The sequence below is a fragment of the Leucoraja erinacea genome, chromosome 1 (genome assembly GCF_028641065.1).
Source record: "Leucoraja erinacea ecotype New England chromosome 1, Leri_hhj_1, whole genome shotgun sequence".
Lineage (NCBI taxonomy): Eukaryota > Metazoa > Chordata > Chondrichthyes > Rajiformes > Rajidae > Leucoraja > Leucoraja erinaceus.
In genome coordinates, this window is record NC_073377.1 from 77,470,715 (window position 1) to 77,489,957 (window position 19,243).

The window sequence follows — 19,243 nt, forward strand, 5'->3', positions numbered from 1 at the left end:
CTTGAATTTGGTGGCCTTGCAACCTGCTTGAAGTGGTATGAAACTGCACTTGAATTTGGTGGCCTTGCACCCTGCTTGAAATGGAATTCCAAGGAATAGCCGTGAGTCAACTGTCAGCCCACCAGGCTTGAGGGACTGAGCTGCCAGCCCAAGAATCCATTTGGCCCACAATGTCCAAACTAGCCCTCTGGAGATCAGCCTCTTCAGCCCACCACGCCCATACCTGCGCTCCAGAAAGCTCCCTCCACCCACTGGATGTGGAATATTGCGTCGGGGGACCAGCCCTTCCATGTGTAAGTTATTGGGGCAAATCCTACAAAATTATGGAAGAACTCAGATAAGGACATGGGCATTTTAAAAAGACAGATTTGCTGGCTGCAACGGAAAAACCCCAAAGCCACAAAGAAAGAATCAGTTTCAAGTTTCAAACCTGTCTGGCCTGTGGACTTGAGCATCACACAACTGAGCGAATGGTGTGGGCAGCAAAGGCTGAGACGGAGATAACAAGATTATCTTGTAAACACAAAGGAAGGTACCAAGCCTCAGCAGACGGTGGTAAACAGGCCAGCAGCAAGCACAATCACCATCGTGGATGACCCATCCATCGGGACAATGGGAGCCCATCCAGGCGATGGGATAACGATCAGGCTGAGGGATCATGATATCAGCAAACCCCTTATCATCGGAAGCCTATTGTTCATGCCAGTTCAAAATTGGGAATCATCAAAAGAACCCTTTTATCCAGAGGACCACCTGGGGGTTTCAAAGGAAACTCAGGAATAAAAGCCGGAGTCAAGCCAGAATTCGCTCTCTTTCTGCTCTGCTGGACGGCTCGTGAGCCCAACCGATCGACCTAGCTGTAAGTATCCTGGTGACCTGGTGAAGTTCCCGAAATAGGATAGTTCAGGGATGAAAGGGAAAGGGGGGTAAAATTGTGTAAAGTAAGTTTTACGACATGCCTGATAGTTTTCCGTCCATAGTCTTAGTTTAAAGCATAAGTTTAGCTACGTATTATGTAGTGTTGGTGAGATTCGATTTCTCATTGTTTAATAAAGCCTGTAAATTTTAGACTTGCTTTGAGTCCATCTTGGTTTCTGTTTTCTCTCATCAGCACACTCTGGTCAATTAAACCTTTGATCATATCCCACCATAATTCCGAGGTCTAGAACCTAGGGGAATCCCTTTTGTTGTATTCTCTCTCTTGGAAACCACTCGAGTGGAGTGGTGGCCGTTTGACCCTCCGACAAAGGAGAGAATAACTCGGGCAGTTGGGCCCGAAGTGGAGTAAAGGGAAACGAAACCCCTACACATGTGAACACGTGACCCAACGGGGTCCCACTTAGTCTAGTAAATACTAAAATAAAAGCCTATTTTTGTTTTTGTTTTGCTGCCAGGAAGAGGGATAACAAGGTAATTGCTAAATGTTCTTTTATAAAACTTTGAATCAGATGTTTGACGTTAGACATTAGCGGTACTGCACGGAAACGGGCCCTTCGGCCCATCGAGTCAGTGCCAATCAGTGATCACCTATACTATTCTACACACTAGGGATAATGAAAAAATTACAGAAGCCAATTAACCTACAAACCTGCACGTCTTTGGACTGTGGAAGGAAATCGGAGCACCTGGAGAACTCAGACGCAATCAGGGTAAGAACGTACAAAATCCGTACAGACAGCATCCGTATTCAGGATTGAACCCGGGTCTCTTGCGCTGTAAAGCAGCAACTCTACCGCTGTGTCACTGTTTAGCCTTCTTCATATGTTGATATTGTTTTTATATATGAAGGTGTTTAATGCAGCTGCAGAGAAAATCCCATTGCAGAAATTTATTGGGAATGCCACAGATATAATGAGACATCATTCAGGTACAGATTATTTCCTTTTAAAAATATTATCATTTTTACGTAAATGCTTATGTTTATTCAAGAATTAAGCTACTTATGTTCAAGGAAAAATAACCTGACTTTGTTCTGTCTACTTCATTACGGAGGACACTTAAAAAAAAAAAGAACTTCAATCTCCCAGCAGCCATTGAAGGATTTAAACTTAGGTTTCTGAATCAGTAATCTAGACATCCAGATTTTACTTCGGAGTCACGTGAGTGACTTCGTGAAGAAGCCCGCTCAGGGCGCAGGCGCGGCATTACGCCCAGCAGTGCAACAGCGGCGGCAGCTGGAGTCAGGCTCTCCAGCTGCACTTTAAAAACGCACCATCAGGTAAGTGAACGGTGCGTTGGGAAACCGGAGGGAGTTTGTTGTTGGTTCTTTGTTAGGAAACATGTCCCAACGCAGAAAACTCGCTCAAAGACCTGCCCGTGCGTTAACTCCACCGGAGGAGTCGATTCCAGCGGGGCAGCAACCGGCGGTACTACCGCTTGAACAGCGGTTTGAAATTGCCCAGACCGAGCCGGTCCCAGTCACGCCAGAGCCTACACGGCGGGCTGGGAAAGCCACCCGGAAGACAAACCGGCCGGTCGATTCCGACTCGTCGGAGGGGGAAATGTCCACCCCAAAGCGGGGGAGAGACAGCCGCCTAAGCTGCATCCAGCAGCTATTGGAGGGGATGGTCTACCGCGAGCAGCAGCGCTCTCGGACAGACAGGACAGGCGCCCCCTCCATGGTGTCGAGCCAGGCACCTCCCTTTGCGACCTCGGACCAGGAATGGGAGGTCAGCATCGGTGACCAGGTCAGGGCTGGTCTGAGTATGGGGCAGGCGGAAGGAGTCGAAAGAGAGCAGGGTGTGCAGGAAGAACAGCTGCTGGGTGTTGTAAGCCGATTTGTCGCTACCCCACGGGTTGGAGCACCGCTGGAGCCAAGGATGGCTGTCAGCATTAACCATCTCTCCAATAAACCACTTCAGGAGAAGGTGCTCGCCCAAGTGCTGGAGGAGCACACAGCCCCGGACAATTGTGAGGCTCTCAAAGTAAAGAGTCTCAATCCTCAAATTTGGGGCAATGTGGGGGGACCAATTCGGGCTCAGGAAGTCAAACTTCAGCGCATACTTCGCCTGCTAACGTCGGCAATAACAGCCTATGCGCGGGGTGTCGAGACGGAGGAAATGACCACTCACCAACAAGATGTGCTTGCACTAATGTGCACAACTCAATAAGAGTTAAATAATCTGCGTAGAGAGAATATCCGGCCGGCCCTCAATCCAAAGTTTGCAGGGTTATGCAAAACACCATCAGTCGAGACCGACTCATTCTTATTCGGGAAGGACCTGAATAAACAGCTAAAAGAGATGGAAGAGGCGTCCAAGACCTTTAGCCTCATGAGGGCAGTACCGGCGACGAACATACCAAAGCCTTTGATTACACCCAGGCGGCAGCACACCACTGTATCTACCAGTCGGCGTCCCGAATATGCGACTGGTCAAAGCTTGGGGCCGCACTATCCCCAGAGACCTTTTTTAGGTCAGGGCCCGCCGCGGACCCCCTGGAAAATGCGCCTCCCCCCAACATCGCCAGCACGTCGACAGGGAAGAACATTGCGAAAGAAAAAACCACAACCCCGCCAATAACCATGGAGGTAGGTGGATCTGGTTCCTACCCGCATATCGAGAATAAGGGGGACTTACTAACGGGTGGAAGGTTACACTTGTTCAAAGATGCATGGGGAAGGATCACTGATGATAAATATATACTTGATAGTATTCGAGGGTATAAAATAGAATTTATCTCAAAAATACCGCCAGTTCAACATGTGCCCGAAAGTGTATTTGTACTCTCCAATAAGGAACAACAGGAGGGACAAGCTGAACTGGTGAGGCTTATAAACAATGGGGTCATAGAAAAAACTAGTCATGAGCCCTTGGAATTTGTTTCCAACATATTTACTAAAAGTAAAAAGGATGGTGGATGTCGCATCATCATTGACTTAACATCCCTGAATGAATTTGTTAAGTATATACATTTCAAAATGGAAACATTTGTGACTGCTAGACAACTGATTTCCAAAGGATACTATATGGCCAGCATTGATCTCAAAGATGCTTACTATCTAGTACCTATACATAAGCATTATAGCAGATATCTTAAATTTATCTGGATGGGGAGCTACGGCAGTATAAAGCACTGCCTAATGGGCTTACTTCAGCTCCAAGAATATTTACAAAAATATTAAAACCAGCCATGGCAACGTTAAGGAAACAAAACCATATAGTCATGGCATATTTGGACGACATCCTCATAGTTGGGAAAACTATGGAATTGGCTGTAGCAGCAGTGTCAGCTACTAAACAGCTCCTAGAGACTCTAGGCTTTGTCTTACATCCAGATAAATCCAAGTTAAATCCATCCACAATTATGGACTATCTGGGTTTCACAATTAACTCAGTCCAAATGACTATTACCCTGCCAAGGGGAAAGATGATTACATTGGTACAATCATGTAATAACTTAAAGATAAACAAAAGACCAACTATTCGACAAGTGGCAGCAGTAATTGGCAAAATGGTAGCAGCATTTCCAGCTATCCAATTTGGACCTTTGCACTATCAAAATTTACAAAGAGCAAAGATAAAGGCACTAAAACAACACAGAGGTCATTATGACTGAGTCATGACTTTACCCCCTGAAGCAATATCAGAGCTACAGTGGTGGATACAAAATATTTGGCACATTTATAGTCCTATTGTTATTACTAATGCTACTTTAGTACTCCAAACAGATGCTAGTGCTCAAGGCTGGGGAGCAACTAACTCCATATCCAGCACAGGTGGTAGATGGACTAACTTAGAATCATCATTACTATCTACACTGGGCATTAATTCTTTGGAAATGTTGGGCGCCTTTTATGGTTTGAAAGCATATGCATCCAATATGCGTCACTTGCATGTTAGATTACAAATAGATAATACAACGGTGGTGGCTTACATTAACCATATGGGCGGCATAAAATCTTTATCATGCGACAAATTGGTCAATACGATTTGGCAATGGTGTGTAGAAAGACATATTTGGCTTTCAGCTACCTATCTACCAGGTAAGCTAAACACAGTGGCGGACACCAGGTCACGTAAATTCAATGACAACATCGAATGGATGTTAAATCCTAAAACATTCGCTAAAATTGTAAAGCAATATGGGAAGCCAGATATAGATTTATTTGCATCAAGACTGAATCACCAACTACCTATCTATGTCGCGTGGGAACCAGATCCGGAGGCAGCAGCGGTAGATGCATTCACGCTGGATTGGGGAAAGTTTGTTTTCTATGCCTTTCCTCCCTTCTGCCTCATCAGTCGGGTACTTCGAAAAATCCAGATGGATTCAGCATCTGGAATTTTGGTAGTGCCCGACTGGCCTACACAGCCATGGTTCCCAATACTCAATGACATGGAGGTGGAAGCACCTATGGTGTTCCCCAGTCATCCAGGGTTACTGACTCACCCAGTATCAGGCATCAGCCACCCATGCCATCAAGACATCAATCTCCTGGGTTGCAGATTCTAGACCGACCTTACCTGGACCTGGGGTTATCGCAACAAACCATCACCACCATGTCAGCATCCATGAGAACATCTACAAAGAGGCAGTACCTAACCAACATCAGGAAATGGGAGAGGTACTGCCAGGAAACGGGGACTGCTTACGAAACAGCCACAGTAGCGAATGTTCTAGAGTTCCTGGCCGATTTACATCATCGTGAAGATATGAGCTACAGTGCCATCAACACGGCACGTAGTGCACTCTCCAACTACCTCAAACCTGCAGGACATCAGCCCATGGGGTCCCATCCGCTGGTGGTCAAACTAATGAGGGGCATATTTAACAGCAAGCCCCCCAACCCTAGATATACCCAAATTTGGGATGTCAGTATTGTGCTCGCATACCTTCGGGACAGACCACCAGCAAGATCTCTCAGTTTAGAGCAATTGACTTTAAAAACGCTCATGCTGATGGCTTTAGTATCTGCTCAGAGGGTCCAGTCTTTACATAACCTTCGACTGGACAGCATGGAAACAACGTCAGATCAGATAACCTTCACAATACAAGGTCTGATAAAGCAATCCAGGCCAGGAACATCCAACACGCTAGTGGCATTCCGGGCTTACCCACCAGAGCCACGATTGTGTGTGGTGACCCACATAAACATTTACATTGACACAATCCATAATATCCGAGGAAGTGAGAGAGCCTTATGGGTCAGCCACAAAAAGCCACATGGCAGGGTAACAAGCCAGACCATTTCAAGATGGTTAAAACAGGTATTGGATGCTGCTGGGATAAACATTAATGTATTTAAATCTCATTCCACCAGGGCAGCATCCACATCATCGGCAGCAAGGATGGATGTGCCTATTGACATTATCCTCAACAAAGCAGGATGGTCAAGGGAATCCACATTCCGAACATTTTATCATAAGCCGTTGGTGAAACCTGATGTATTTGCAGCCAGAATTTTAGAAACTGCAAATATTTAATTTAAAGCCCGGGGGAGCTATTTGTTTTGTTGTTGTTAATAAATACCGTTTTGTTTTCAAAACAGATTCATTGGTTGATTACAATAACACTTCCTTCCTCAAGAGCTTTCGGTAGTGAGTGAGTAAAACTGTTACACGGTTTGAAATCACAGAGCTTTGAAATCTTCACGAAGTCACTCACGTGACTCCGAAGTAAAATAGTAAGATTAAACGAGAACGTACCAGTTTGAAGTTTGATCTGTATTTTATGAGGAGTTACGATGAGGGATTACGTGCCCTCCGCTCCCACCCTCATTACATGGATCAAACTGATAATTGATGTCTCTTTATTCTTTACTATGTTACTTCAAATACGTGTCTGTCTGTGATTCCACACCGCTGCTTGGAAGCATGCCGCGCCTGCGCCCTGAGCGGGCTTCTTCACGTAATCCCTCATCGTAACTCCTCATAAAATACAGATCAAACTTCAAACTGGTAAGTTCTCGTTTAATCTTACTATTTTACTCCTGTCCTGCAAATGAACTTGCTGCGTATCTGTAAGCATCTCCTTATTTTTGTATTCTAATCTCCAAGCAGTGGAAGCCAGCATAATGTCCACCTTTCCACTTGCTGTTGTATTTTGTGTGTTCTGTTGCTTTTTATTTATGTGACTGATTTGGCAAATGAAATTCCTCATATGTTGCAAAACATACTTGGCTAATAAAGTATTATTGTGGTTGTGATTGTGATTGTGAAGCTGTAGTTTGGAGCTGTGAAGATGGCATCCCCACAAGCCGCACCACTGTGCTACCCTGGAGACTCTCATTAACTGGTCAGATGCAAGGGAAGATGCAGCATGTTTCTTCCAAGTTTAGTTTATTTAGTTTAGTTTAGCGATACAGGCCCTTTGGCCAACCGAGTCCACGCCAACCAGCGATCCATACACAAATGCTATCCTACACACTAGGGACAATTTACAATTTTTTCCAAAGCCAATTAAGAAGGGTGTTCACCCGAAATGTCACCAAAGTCTGAACAAGGGTCACAACCTGAAACATCACCTTTTCCTTTTCTCCAGAGATGCTGTCAGACCTGCTGCGTTACTCCAGCTTTGTGTGTCTATCTTCAGTTTAAAGCATTTACAGTTCCTTCCTACACAACCTACTAACCTGTACATCTTTAGGGTGTGGGAGGAAACCGGAGCACCCGTGGAAAACCCACGCGGTCATGGGGAGAACGTACAGACTTCGTACAGTCAGCACCCATAGTCAGCATTAAAGCTGGATCTCTTGCGCTGCAAGGCTGCCTTTGATGCCAATGAAGTCCAAGAAAAACATGATGTAGATTCAGAAAACTCCATAGTTTTGCCTGTAGCTAATGGTAAAGGTCATTGATGCTAAATGCTTCACAGAATAAAGGAATGGTTACAGCTTAGAAGGAGACACTTGGTCTGTTGATTGTGAACTGGTGTCATGTAAGAGCAACCCCTTGGAGGCAACATACAAACTAGATGCAGGAAGATTATTCCCGATGTTGGGGAAGTCCAGAACTAGGGGTCACAGTTCAAGGATAAGAGGGAAGTCCTTTAGGACCGAGATGAGAAAATCATTTTTTACACAGAGAGTTGTGAATCTGTTGAATTCTCTGCCACAGAAGGTAGTTGAGGCCAGTTCATTGGCTATATTTAAGAGGGAGTTAGATGTGACCCTTGTGGCTAAAGGGATCAGTGAGTATGGAGAGAAGGCAGGGATGGGATACTGAGTTGGATGATCAGCCATGATCATATTGAATGGCGGTGCAGGCTCGAAGGGCCGAATGGCCTACTCCTGCACCTATTTTCTATGTTTCTATTTTTTATGTTTCTATGTTTCTATAGAATATAGACCAGTACAGGAATGGAACTATGCCTTTCATAATTTCATATACTTTCACATCACTCCGCCGTCTCTGACACTGCAGAGTAAGTAATCCAAGTTTTTCCAGTATAGCTAATATTCCCTTATTCAGGCAGCATCTGGTGAACATCTTCTGCATACACTCCAAACCCTCCACATCCTTCCGGGTTATGCGGCAACCAAAATTTCATCCAATACTCTTGCCTAACCAAATTTCATATAGTTACAATATAACTAGCCAACTTTTATGCTCAATGCCCCAACCAATGAAGGCAAACAAGCCATTTACCTTAATTTTCACCTATCTTCATCTTTATATTTAGCGAGCTGTGGATTACAGCCCCAGATCTCTCTGTACATCAATGCTCCTCTTACTTTTAGCCTTCCAAAGTACAACATCTCACCCTTGTCATGATTACATTTCATCTGCCATTATTCCATGCATATTTCCATCTGAGCTATACCCGATTGTATTCTTTGTGAACTTTCTTCATCATCCAAACCACAACCAATGTTGTGTCATCTGAAAAGTTACATGTCATGTCCTCTACATTGTTGTCCAAATAATGTATTTATATCACAGATATAAATATCTGCCTCACAGAGCCCCCACCATTGATCCTTGCCGAACATCACCAGTCATAGACCTCCAATCACTACCTCATGTTTGCAATGAACCAATTTTAAATCCAATCTACCTGGTCACCTTTGAGCCCATGTCCCTTAATCTTCTGGATCATCCTACCATGGGGAACCATTTGTAAACGTTTTTTGTATTAATTTTTATTTTCAGGGATCTGGGCTTTGCTACAGTCTCATAATGAATTGTAGATTTTTACGATACCCCCCAAAATGTAGTGCTCATATTTTGGGCTCATACAATTTCTAAACATTTACATTTCAAACATGGAAAAAATAAAAATTGCATCCTCAAATATTAGCACTGAAAGTAGGCCATGCTCCTGCCAAAGAAGGCATCGATAATTAAAGAGAGAAGTTTGGAGATTTAGAAGAGTTGGCAGTGGATTTTACTACTAGCTAAATTATTGAAATTTATTGTTTTCTGCAAATGTGTCGAGAAATGTGCCCAAGGGAGAAAGATTAGAGTCTAGATAGCCAAATCAATTTTTTATTATATGTATTCGTTGAAATCCTGCTGACAGGAAGACAAACCTGACGTGTGTCACAGTTGTTAAATGTGAAGGGTTCTCAAATATCATCGACGTTCTTCAGCAAGTGCGGATGATATCTGAAATCAAAGGCATTTTTATGGAAATGTTAACTTTGAGGAAAGTGCAATTATCATTAACTAGCAATTCAGAAGTGGTCTTTCAGCAAAAAAATGCTGCATTGAGGAAAATGGATGACATAAAAAGACAGAAAGACCCATCTTTATATGTGGCATTTTACATGCCTTTAGGCATTCAAAAATGTCTCAAATCCAATGAAGTATTCTTTGAAGTGTGGTTGTCATTGCTGTAGTGCATGAAACAGAGTGAATAATTTATTCAGGGAATATTATCTTCCTGAATTGGTCCATTGTTGGCTGTGGGGATGGTGATAATGAGTGATACAGTGAAACTCAGCAAGACTACAGTTAACTAGTTTTACTGTCATCCTGCTGAATTACACTGTTAGTATCACTCGTTATCACCTTCCCCACAGCCAACAATGGACCAATTCAGGAAGATAGTACTGTTTCATGTGGGCTCCACCTTTCCTTGATCATTGTTGTTTTTAGCATCTTTCATTCATTTGCTCAATGTGCCTTCTATATCTCTCGTTTCCTTCTCCCCTAACTCTCAGTCTAAAGTTGGGTCACGACTTGAAACGTCAACTATTCATTCTCTTCAGAGATGCTGCCTGACCCGCTGAGTTACTCCAGTTTATTGTGTCTATCTTCGATGTAAACATTTAGTTCAGGTAAAATGAGTAAAGCCCGATCTAAGATAATCCAAGGGTCCCAGATGAGGTAGATAGTAGTTCAGGACTGCTCTCTGGTTACAGTAGGATCTCTGGTTCAGTTGCCTGATAACAGCTGGGAAGAAACTGTCCCAAAATCTGGAGGTGTGCATTTTCAAACTTCTATACCTTTTGCGCGTTTGGAGAGAGGAGAAGAGGGAGTGGCCAATCGATCGACTTTGATTATGCTGCTGGCCTTGCCGAGGCAGTGTGAGATATAAATGGAGTCAATGGAAGGGAGGTTGATTTGTGTGATGGTCTTAGCTGTGTCCACAATTTGTTGCAATTTCTTGTCGTCTTGGATGGAGCTGTTCTCAAACCAAGCTGTGATGCATCTCGATAAAATGCATTCTACAGCACATCTATAGAAGCTGGTGAGGGTTGTTAGGGGCATAGTAACTACAGGAAGGAGCTTAAGAACCTCATGTCCTGGTGTCGAGACAACAATCTTTCTCTCAATGTCAGCAGGACAGATATAGTGATCAACTTCAGGAAGTGTATCGGTACACATACCTCAGTTTCTCCAAACCCACACCTCTACCTTTTCACTCTTCCACTTGAATGGCCAGTGTGTAATCATAGTATTGCAAAGACTGACCATCCTCCATGTTCTTAGTACCTAACTTAGTTTTCAAGGTTAAAGGCTTAAACCCCTTTATCACGGGGCAACTTGAAGCAATAGGTAACCAGAGTTTAACATCGTGGGAACCTCGTGCGATAACAGTACGGCATTCGTGGACCACCGTGGCGCTAACGGCAGGTAATCGTGTAACTTGGGTACTCGGGAGAAAATTCAAGCAAGCTTGAATTTCTCCAAGAGTGACTTGTACACTTGTGGTTGAGTATTGCAACATTTTATGAACGTAGTGGCCAGTGCGATATCCGTAGTAACTCTTGCGGTTACCGTGGGAACTCCTGCGAACGGTAAACCCGAAAGCTGGACAGAGGGGACAGAAGGTGAGTAAAAAAGGTGTTCTCAATGTTGCCAATGGAACATGTGTCCATCGAGGACGTCCCACCTCATTGTCATTGTTGGAGAATCTTTTTAACAGGAACACGCAGAGATGGCTCCCAGAAAAGCTCAAAGAAAGGGGGTAAAGCGTGTCAGAAAGGTTTTTGCCATGCAGGAGAATGAGGAGGAGACGCAGCAAGAGAGACAGGTGGAGAGGCAACAGGAGATGCCAGAGATAACACTGCCTGTGGGCTCCTTGGAGCAGGGAGAGGGTGAGCAAGGTGGATTTCAGATTACCTCCCCAGTAGCCGTTGTAGGAATAGCCTCTACAGACGCTTATGTAAAGGGAAGATGGCAGAAGGTAAGGCCATATAACTTCTCCAGGGGACAAGAGGGGGAACTTGTAGAATGGTACCAATTTAACGAGAATCTCTATGATAAATCCAGAGAGGATTATAGAAACAGGGAGAGAAAACGGAACCTGCTGGAGACGAAGGCTGCGGTGTATCCCGGGTGCTCATGTGAGTATATATAACAATATATCAGTTCATCAACAGGAGAACCATTTAATGTTATCCAAGATTTAAAAACATACAATGCTATAGATGTAAAAGTGTTGTTTTTGCAGTTAACTTAAACTTCTCTTATAGGTCTGTCTGTGCCCTGCAGCTGCAAAGTAAAAAAGTCGCAGACAGCTTTTACACCCTCTGTGTTTGAGGTTGGAATCATGTCTCTAAGAGCCATAAAATAAATTATGACATCATTTGTGCCACGTGATGATTTAATTGCACTTGACAGTTTACAATGCTCATTCAAGATTTAACGGGAAAGCTCGGGAGACAGACAAGTCACTCGCACAAATAACAGAAATGCCGAGTACCGTGGGAACTCTTTGTCTACCCCCCCCGTTATATCGTATGATATCGTGCTAGACCACGACCACTTCACTCTGGTCACATCTTGCGTCAAGTCGCCCCGTGAAAAAGCCCCATTAGGCTTCTGTACCACAAAATCTGGATTTCCACACATGCCTTACTTGCTGTTTTATCTTACAACTTGACAACCAGCCATATATAAACTGTTTCCTGACTAGACAGTGGTAGAGACCATCTCTTGGAACAATATAATTTACGTCCCTTCTTTGATGCAATATCTACAGCAATTCTACAATTCTACCGCTTCACCACGGTACATTATTCACCAAATGCAATTATGGTTGCTTTATTGTTGACAAATAATTTCAATCTTGTCAGATTTTTCAAATAATTGATTTGTCAAACATTTTCCTTTTTCAGTGACTGCATTTTTCTCACGGACCTGTAGTGGAAAAATATTTTTTAATCATTTGCTACACCCATAATGTGTAATCTTAAATGATGGATAATTTACAATGCTTTAACAAAGTTGAAGCCTCCAGTTATTAAAATGGGGGTTTCAGAAGATGAAACTGTGAAATTAAACACTGAGAAGCTTTATATCTGGGATTTCATACTCGTAATCACATGGATAACTAATGAATTTCAATGGTGAATTGACATACTTTAATTAAAACAAATTGTAATGAGCTTAATTTATTTTATTCATAGCGCCGTGGATGGAGAATAACATGTAATATTGCTGCATTTTCTAATTCTGTCTTACATTAGAGATATCCAAGACTGTTCCTAGGGGTATTTTAATAGACAGTTGGAAATGAAACTTCATATTGCAAATCTTGAGAGGCTGGTTATCACTCCAATATCTTCAATTAAATGTTAAATTTAGTTCTTTATATGCACAAAGTTCTATTCCAGTTAAATATTATTTCTAGACCGTTTTCAGTTGAATGCATGTAATCAAAAGAAGTACAAATCACAAAGATTTAATTAGAACTGAGTGAAATGACCCATGGACACCCCTCTGCATTTTGTATGTGAATATGTTATAAGAATATTCCATGGCAGAATCTTATTATTAATTACTATGTAGTTAAAGCATGTGACCATAATTTAACACATGAAAGCATTGTGTTAACCTTCTCAAATAGTTGTACTGCGAGAAGAACTGACCAAACTTTGTAATTACACAAAGCGTTGGAGGAACTTAATTGATGGGTGAATCTCTCCTGTAAGTAAGAAAGACTCAGACTTGCAAGCACATAATTATTTGATAATGGTGTCACAGGCAAATAGTGTGGTCAAAAACACTTTCAGCACATTGGCCTTCATCAGTCAGAATATTGAGTACAGAAGTTGGGCAGTCATGTTGCAGTTATATAAGATGTCGCTGAGGCCACATTTAGAGTAATGTGGTTTAGTTTTGAGCACTGTGTTATAGGAAAATATGTTGTCAAGCGGGAAAGGGTGCGGAGAAGATATACGAGGATGTTGCAAGGACTCAAGGGGCTGAGGTGCAGGGAGAGGTTGAGCAGGCTAGGACTCTATTGCTTGGATTGCAGGAGGATGAGGGATGATTGTATGGAAGTATACAAAATCATGAGGAATAGATTGGGTAAACGCACAGAGTCTCGTGTCCAGAGTGGGGCAATCAAGAACCAAAGGACATAGGTTTAAGGTGACAGGTAAAGTTTTAATAGGAACCTGAGGCGTAACTATTTTTACAGAAAGGTGGTGGGTATATAAAACATGTTGCCGGAGGAGGTAATTGAGGCAGGTACTATTCCAACATTTTATAAACATTTAGAGGGACATGTATAGGATAGGTTTAGAGGGATATTGAACAAACACAGGCAGGTGGGACGTGTGTAGATGGGACATGTTGTTCGGTATAGCCAAGTACGTCCGAAGGGCCTGTTTCCATGGTACATGTCTCAATGACAATGATTATTGTTCCTTTAGAAATTAGCTAATTTCAATCATACAATGAAAAGGGCAGGTGAAAAGAAAATTATTAAAGTACTGATCTTTAATCTTTATTTATAAGTGTGGTTGAAAGCGATGCTGGATGAGAATTGAGATGTGTAATTTCCTCTGATTGTCATGCTGCAAAAGTTATTGTAAATATAATTCGTTATCTATATTACTAAAAGTCTGATCTTGACCGCTTTTGGCTACTGTGCTGCATTTTCTGAGAGCACGCCGCCACCTACGGCCGTCATTTTTGGCCACCTCGATCAGAGCCCACGTCTGCCTTCCTGGACGAGAGTATTTTTCCCATCGATTAAAAATCGGAGAGAAATTAATGTTTTTTAAAAATTCACCATTCTCTCTGCTGCCCCTGCTGGTGGGAGGGGGAGCGAATATAAAACCAGGAAGCGGTGTGCCTCAATCAGTCTCTGCAAGATGGAGCTCTGAATGACACTGAACAAATGTCTACACAGCTGTGAGTACCCTTAATGTGGTTTGAAAATGAAAATATGGTTAGTTTGAAGTAAAAAAGCACAGCCTGCAAATGGTTGTTTGGGGGGGTTTGGGTTGAAGTAAAAAGGCTCCCTCTCTCTCTCTCTCCTCTCTCTCCCCACATCTCTCTCTCCCTATCCCTCTCTCTTTCTCTCTCTCTCCCCCGTCTCTCTCCCTTTTACTTTCTCTCTCCCCCTCTCTATCCCCCACATCTCTCCCCATCCCCACTTCTCCTCCCCCCTCCTCCTTTCTCCACCCTCTCCTCTCTCTCCCCCCCTCTCCTCTCCCCCCCCTCCTCTCTCCCCTCCCTCCTCTCTCCCCCTCTCTCCTCTCCCCTCTCCTCTCTCTCCCCCTCTCCTCTCCTCCTCTCCTCTCTCTCTCCCCCTCTCCTCTCCTCTCCCCATCCCTCCTCTCCCCCCCTCTCCTCTCCCCCCCCTCCCTCCCCCCCCTCTCCACCTCTCCTCTCCCCCCTCTCCTCCCTCCCTCTCCTCCCCTCCCTCCCCCCTCCTCTATCTCTCCTGTCTCTCCTCTCTCCCGTCTTTTTCTCCCCCTCCCCCCCCTCCCCTCCATCCCCTCCCCCTCCACACACCCCTACCCCTTTCCCTCCCCCTCTCCTCCCCCCCCTGCTCCTCCTCTCCCCCACCTCTCCCCCTCACCTCTCTCCCCCCCCTCTCAGCCCCCCTCCCCCCCCTGTCCCCTCCCTCTCTTCTCCCCCTTCCCCCCTACACCCCCTCCTCTCTCCCCCCCCCCCCCTATCCCCCTCTCTCTTCCTCCCCCTCCCCTCTCCTCTCTCTCCCTCTACACTCCCCTCCCTCCCCCCCCCTAACCCTCCCCCCTCCCTCCCTCCCTCCTCCCCCTACCCTCTCTTCCCTCCACCCTCCCCTGCTCCCCACCTCCTCCCCCTCACACCCCTCTCAGCCCCCCCTCTCATCCTCTCTCTACCCCTCACTCTCACCCTCTCTCTCCTCCCCTCCACCCCCACCTTTCCCCCCTCACCCACCCCCGCCCCTCTCTCTCCCTCTCCCCTCCCCTCCTCACTCCTCCCCCCTCCTCTCCCTCTTGCCCCTCTCTGTGTGCCTCTGTCTCTTTCTCTCTGTCTCTGCCCCTTCTCTCTCTGACCTCACTCTCTACCACCCTCCCCCCACCCCCCCCTCTCTAGATGTGACTGCAAGTTGGTGGCTATGCGTTGGTAGATAGGATGGTTATGGGGTAAAAGGGTCTGCACTTGGTCTAGTATATTATTATAAGCAGCACCAGCATTTGACATAAAATGCACCCATGAAATTGCTTCTCACTCCACTGAAGAAAATCTGCCAGCATTTCCTGTCAAGACAATCACTTGCCTGAGATTTATTGAAGTTAGACATGGAAGGATATATAGTGCAAATGAATATTTAACTCAGTAAAGAGTGCAGAAAGGAGATCATTGTTGGAAGCTGGTAATTTCATTGTTATACCGGTATACAGGGCAGGAGGGACATGGACCATGTGCAGGCAATTGAGAATAGTTTGGCACAGACATTTTGGGCCGAAAGGTCTGTTCCTGTGCTGTACAGTTCCATGTTCAGGAAGGAACTGCAAATGCTGATTTATACCAATGATAGACATAAAGTCCTGGAGTAACAGCGGGTCAGGCAGCATCTCTGGAGAAAAAGGCTGGGTGACGTTTCGGGTCGGAACTATTTCTCTGACTGTAAAGGACTTGTTCCATAAACATGTACTGTTCCATGTTCCATGTAATATTCACTGCGTTGTCTGCGTAAACTCCTTTCGTTCATATGAATATCTTAAGCCCCTGTCAACCTTAAAAACCTTAGAGGAACAATAGTTCTGCACATTTTAATCCATTCAAAGTAAATCCCTTCATTTTATTTTTGAGAAGTTGTGAAATAATCCCACTACTTTTTGTTTATCCAAAATAATAAATTATATTATAAAAAAATCACTCTAATTTATAAAATTCCACATGAACTATATGGATAATATAATTTAAAGCACCAGTCACAACTATTTTCTGTTACAGTTATGCTTACATTTATTATGAAACTCTTAGTGTATTGTAGTAACGTATTCCATTACTGTTTGATATATCAGCTTGTCAATTGATGTTTACCTCCAGTCTTGAGGGATATTGTTACTGTTGTCTTAAAATCAAAAGAACTCACAAATGATGGAGTTGATAATTAAAGAAATACAGCAAAGGTCGCTTTCTGTTCAATCTATGGATTTGTAACAAATCATCCATAGATTACTTTCACGGATCATTGAAGGTAAAATGATGTAATTGGATCAATTTAAATTCCTATCTGATAGCTGAATCCTCTCTGGATATAATTAACATTCTGCATGAAATATGTTATAAATATTACTTCTGCCTAATATATCACATTCTTGTAGTGGTATCAAAAGTTTTTGGTGAATTCTATTGCAAGATGTGTTATATTTTCTTCTTTCAACAAACGGTAATATGTTTGTTTGCCATTCTGATTGAAGAGTCATTTGAAACACCGTGAGAGCTTAGTACAATTCCTAATGCAATCACAGAACTGGACTTAAAAAAACAGCAGCCGATCATAACGGATCTAAAATAGTGAGACTATCTGAAGCAGCTAACTAGGTATTTAATGGGGACAAATGTCAAACTTCATTAATCGTGCTCAGGGGTATACAATATTCATGGAGAACAGCTGAGACAAACCCGAGATAATATGTGATCTAACGAGTAGGCGCTGCTAACTAGTGAAATGTAACTGATCATGTTTACTGGGGACATTTCTCTTGCATTCCACACTTTCGACCATTTGGTATGGAGGTGCTTTTTCTCTATGGTCTGGAATACTGTAGTAAATGATAAATTTGAAGTGATTTTCAGCTAACTTGCAGATGATCTGGAAATCTGAAATAACAGAGAGTGCACAGGAAATAATCAAAGGCTAGAGAGCTTCAATAGAGAAAGTGAAACAGAATTTATATTTCAAGATCATGGATTTTCTCCAGAATCAGGTAATTACAGATGCCTTAGAGTCATAGTCATACAGCACAGAAACAGGCTCTTCAGCCTAATCGTCCATATCAATCAGGTTTCATACTGAATTACTCCCTAGCCCATATCCCTCTAAACCTTTCCTATCCACACCCCTGTATAAATGGCTTTTAAATATTGCCATTGCACTCGCCTTTCTAGCAGCTTTAGACTTTAGAGATATAGAGTGGAAACAGGTCCTTCGGCCCACCAAGGCAGCGCCAAACAGTGATTTCCATACATAAGAACTATCCTATTCACTAGGGACAATTTGCAATTTTTTTTACTGAAGCCAACTTACCAACAGACCTGTATGTTTTTGAATTGTGGGAGGAAACCAAAGCACCCAGAGAAAATCCACGTGGTCGCAGGGAGAACGTACACACTCCATACAAACAGCACCCATAATCAGGATCAAACCTTGTAAGGCAGCAACTCTACTGCTAAGCCACCGTGCTGCCCTCTTATTCCTATAACTTGTTCTACATGTGATCACCTTCTGAGTGAAGAAATTTTCCTTCAGGTCAACTCACCTTAAATCTATGACCTCTTGTTCTGGACTCACCTACCCTAGAAAAAAAGACCATGGCCAATCAACTTATCAATGCCTCATGATTTTGTATATTTCTATAAAGTCAACCCACAGCCTCTTATATTCCAGGACAAAACGTCTGAGTCTGTCCATCCGTCAAGGAGAGATTGGACAGGCTTGAGTCCTGCTAACATACTGGTGAACCGTAACTTGAGTCCTGTTAACATACTGGTGAAACCTTTTTACAACCTTTCCAGCTAAATGACATTGTTCCTTTAGCTGGGCAACCATAACTACACACAACACATCAAAAGTAATCTCACCAATGTAACGTACAGCTGTAGCATGATGTTCCAACTACTGTATTCAATACCCTTACAATAAAGGCATGCGTACCAAACCTTTTCAGCGGCCACTCTACTTGTGGTAACAGGATCAGGGTTGTGTACCTGTAGCCCTAAACTATCTGCGCCACAACACTTTTCAAGCTCCTACCATTTACTGTGTAAGTCCTGCCTTGGATTTTGGCCTTAATCTGAGCCTTACTCACTGTCCATTATATTGCCAACTTTGGTGACATCTGTAAATTTACTAACCAACATTGTCATCCAAATTGTTAATCTAGATAATAAACAAGAAATCCTTTAGCCACCACTGGTTAAAGTCCTCCAATCAGAAAAAAAAGAACAACCCTATACCACCGCCCTCTTTTACCATCCACCAAAGTAATATTGAAACCAGTTGCCTACCTAACACTGGATACCCTCTTATCTAACCTTCCAGACTTTCCTACCATGCATGATCTTGTCAAATGCCTTACTAATGTCCATATAGACAACATCTATTGCCTTACACTCATCAATCCTCTTGCAGAGGAAACCTGAATCAAATTTAAGAGACAGGACCTCCCCCCACACAGACCCACACTGATCGTCTCTAACGAGTGGTGGAATTGGTGGAAATGTGTCAGCCTCGATAACAATCAGCACGGGAGCACCTCAAGGCTGCGTGCTCAGCCCCCTGCTGTACTCACTCTATACTCATGACTGCGTAGCCAGTCACAGTGCGAACTCCATCATCAAGTTCGCTGACGACACCACTGTTGTGGGACGTATCACTGATGGGGATGAGTCAGAGT